The sequence below is a fragment of the Setaria italica genome, chromosome IV (assembly GCF_000263155.2).
Source record: "Setaria italica strain Yugu1 chromosome IV, Setaria_italica_v2.0, whole genome shotgun sequence".
Lineage (NCBI taxonomy): Eukaryota > Viridiplantae > Streptophyta > Magnoliopsida > Poales > Poaceae > Setaria > Setaria italica.
This window is the reverse complement of record NC_028453.1, coordinates 16,220,788-16,224,750: the sequence shown is the minus strand read 5'-3', so window position 1 is coordinate 16,224,750 and position 3,963 is coordinate 16,220,788. Positions and strand designations below refer to the sequence as shown.

The 3,963-nt window shown below is 45.9% G+C and overlaps 1 non-coding gene across 1 annotated transcript; it reads left to right on the top strand.

The window, feature by feature from the left end:
- Positions 1-854: 854 nt before the first annotated feature.
- Positions 855-926, top strand: TRNAQ-CUG. Its single transcript has one exon. It is a non-coding gene; the product is annotated as a tRNA-Gln (tRNA).
- The last annotated feature ends 3,037 nt before the right edge of the window (positions 927-3,963 follow it).

The following is a 3,963-nucleotide window of genomic DNA, read 5'->3' as shown; positions in this document are numbered from 1 at the left end:
AACATCTCACCAGATTTTCTCATCGTTTCTAACTATTACAACCGGGACTAAAATGAATTATTTAATCCCGATTAATATTAACAACTAGGACTAAAGCTCCTGTTGGAAGGCTGTTTAATCCGGGACTAAAGCTCTTTTAGTCCGGATTAAAAATGACCGTGACATATTACGCCGGATATTGGCTGGGTCTCCCGTCTCCGGCCCTCGAGTCTTCGGTCGATTCCGTGCTGGGCGTCTCTGCGGTGAATTCCCAAGCGGTTTCACCCGCGCCTCTGCTGATGCTGCTTGTACACTGGTGCTCTTGCGCACGGTACTTCAGACAGCGCACCCTCTTCTTCGGGAGAGGGTACCCATCATCTTTGGGAGGCTTCTGTGCCACGTACGGACGTTCCGAGTCCACCACCAGAGAAGGTCTAAGCGCATGCTGCTTCATAGTAGAGTATATTGGTGGTATTGTCTTTATCCTAAAATATACTGGATTTTGGTTGTACAACTCGACAAGTACATGTTTACGATTATAGCTACAATCCCTCGTACTGTATTTAAAATTAAGGTAGTATTTGTCAAATACCATGATCATGCTCTCATGACCATCGATGTGAAGATAATCGAGAACTACTGGTATTCCAGTTGCTATCGCCTTAACGCCAAGTCCCTACCAAAACCCGTCCATCCTCCCAGCTTTAGGATGTCAGTTCAGTGTTGGCCTGGGGACAGACTACACAGGATACATGCGCACACTTGGACCAGTAAGTCGGCCAAAGTATGATTCCTCGAGGCTTTGGGGGTATTGCAGACTGTACACTTTCTTACCAATAAGTAAATAATTTACTACAAAAAATGATGACATCAACGGTCCCATGGTCTAGTGGTCAGGACATTGGACTCTGAATCCAGTAACCCGAGTTCAAATCTCGGTGGGACCTATTTTTCAGCAACATTTTTTTTGCCACTTTTTTCAGCTACCGCGGGCCCTTGTGCTACTGCGCACAAGCCTGCACAGGCAGCAAAACGTCAACGCCTTGTGTGAATATTTTTCGGCCGCCGAAGCAGCAGCAGTACTGTAAACGTGCAAAGACAAGCATGAGAGCAGGCAGATCAAACGTAGCACAAGCAGAGCAGCCAAATTGGCTGCTACAAGCACAGAGGCCGGAGGCGGTCAATATACCTGTCGTAACAGCCACTAGTCGTTGGTGATCGTCCGTGCGGCTGCGCCAGATGGCGGAGACCGAGGACTGTGCGAGGCGGCGGGTTCAGCAGTCATGGCAAGGGCGGGCGCGAGGAGGCCAACAGACCGCAAGAAGATATCCTTCCCAGTACATGCCTAGTTCCAGAAATGCAGCGGGGGTGTTTGGATGACATGTCCTGAATTTTAGAACATATCACGTCGGATGTTTAGATACTAATTAGAAGTATTAAATATAATCTAATTATAAAACTAATTGCACAGGTGGAGTCTAATTCGCGAGACGAATCTATTAAGCCTAATTAGTCCATGATTTGATAATGTGGTGCTACAGTAACCATTTGCTAATGATGGATTAATTAGGCTTAATAGATTTGTCTCGCGAATTAGTATAGGGGTTCTGCAGTTAGTTTTATAATTAGTTTATGTTTAGTCCTTCTCATTAGCGTTCGAAAATTTGATGTGACATGTCCTAAAGTTTAGGACATGTCATCCAAACAGGCCCTAAGTATCCTATGTACTCCCTACCGATATGTTTTCCCTACCAAACTAAACTAAGTACTTCCTTCATTTCAAATTGTAGGTCGTTTTGATTTTTTAATTCATAAATATCTAAATATGAGAAGGTAATGGTGGCATGCTCTGTAGAGGTCTTGGTCTGTAACACCCCACCCTCCAAAGCCGCACTGACCAGCCCTTCCGAAGATGTTATGGTTAGAAGACAAAGTCTTATAAGTTAGCTCCACCTGCTATGGCTGGAAGACAGAAGCTTATAAGTTAGCTCCACCCTTGCTCAACTAGCAAGGTGGTACTAAACATGCGCACTTGTACTCATGGGCTACTACTGAGTCATCCAAATTTAGGCCGGATGTCACATACACCTTCTCTCAAAGAACCCAACATCCTCGTCAGTCCAATCCACCCACACTTAGGCAAATATCCAGGAACGTTCCCTCTTAGCGTACGACCGTACGTCCAATGCCGATGCCATATGCCATGTTGTGTGCCCCCTCCGAGCCCACACGCGCGATACGCCGTATGCTCGCACACTGACCCGTACGAGTAACCACGAGGGTCGGCTCTGATACCACTTGTAACACCCCACCCTCCAAAGCCGCAATGTCTAGCCCTTCCGAGTGGCGAGCACGTATACGCATAGCACCCTGCTTACACTTTCATCTTCGCTTCGTGTAAAAGGGTTAACACGAAGGTACTATAGCTGAAAGACAAATGCTTATAAGTTGGCTCCACCCTTCTCAACTAGCAAGGAGGTACTAAACATGCTCACCTGCGCTCATGAACCACTACTGACCAATCCAAATTTAGACCGAATGTCAAATGGTCAAACAATACAGTTTACTACTTCCTCTGGTTCCAAATATACGTGGTTTCGAACATCGATATGGATTTAAGAGTGACACTTTTGACTTATACTATTTGCACAAACATATTATTATTGTATATATTATTAAAGTATTTTCCATGGTAAATCCATATATTAATATTGACCATGTGTTAAAATCTATGTAACTATGTAATGACGACCCATCAGCATAAGAAGTTTGACCGACTAAAATCTATGCTACAATAACCGATTTTCATACTGAGTGGTGGTTAGCATGACACTATATATGGAAAATGTTTAATGTTGGGTTTAGCGAAACACTCCCTAAGGATTGCCGTTGTTCTAACTCGGTAAATCTTATGTGTCAACAAGCTATGAGAATAGGGAATCTATTAGTTTTTCTTTATTCGAGAATATGGAATCTATTAGTTTTGGTAGACGTACGTCAATCGTAGCCTGTTACGAAGTGAGGTGTTTGTGAACAAAATAGATAGATGACGCGTGCGCATTGCTACCAGGTAGCAAGGAACAGCATCCTTGCTACAGGAGATTGCCAGAGTTGGGACACCGCCCCTTAGAGGGAGGGCCTGGGGCTGCGGCAGCCAACAGTGGTGGCGGGTTGCCTTGCGATAAGGGTGCCACCCAACCAAGGCGGGAAAAGACAACTGGTGGCCTGTGCAGGTGGTGGGGCTGAAGGATGTCGGAGTGGTTTGGAAGCGCGGGCCGGAGATAGCGGTGCAGGTGGTTAATTAGTGGGCGGTAGGTCCCTGCGGGCATGGATGGTGGAAGCGGCCGGCCGCGGTGCCGGTGGCGGCACCATCGGACGTAGGGGAGGAGGTCCGTGAGGTGGTGGCGGTGAGAGGTCGAATTGGAGCTCTGAATGTGGATGGAAGAAGGAAGACGAGAGGAGGAAGATGAACAATATATGGGGCGTTGTTCGCTGCGAGCGGAAAGCGACGAACATCGCCAGCCAGTGGCCGGGCAAGGATCAGAGTGTATTTGCGCATTCAAGTGGAAACAAGCTCAAGCAAAACTTCACAAGGTGGAGATCCTTCTTATTTGTGTGATCTCTCAGATACACATGTATACAGTTTGTTCAAATTTTGTTTAACGGAACGATGTTTCATTATTGCGTGGTCAACCTTTGGAAACTCTCCGCACAGTTTTGGCAATGAAACAATCGCTTACCACTGTTGTATCCACAATCATCCTACTTTTGTCTAGTTTTAATTTTAACTTCACACGTGTTCAAAATACAAAGTTTGCGATCTCGATCTACTTCTGTGAAACGGACAATGTTAGTTCCAAAAGGAGCACGAACGGCCTGCATTCTGACTGAAAAAATTTGGATCCAAGGTGACAGATACGTTACTGGGCTCACAGCTAATCCTACACGCGTACACGCACCTAAGCGATGTTCTCCGAAACAAGC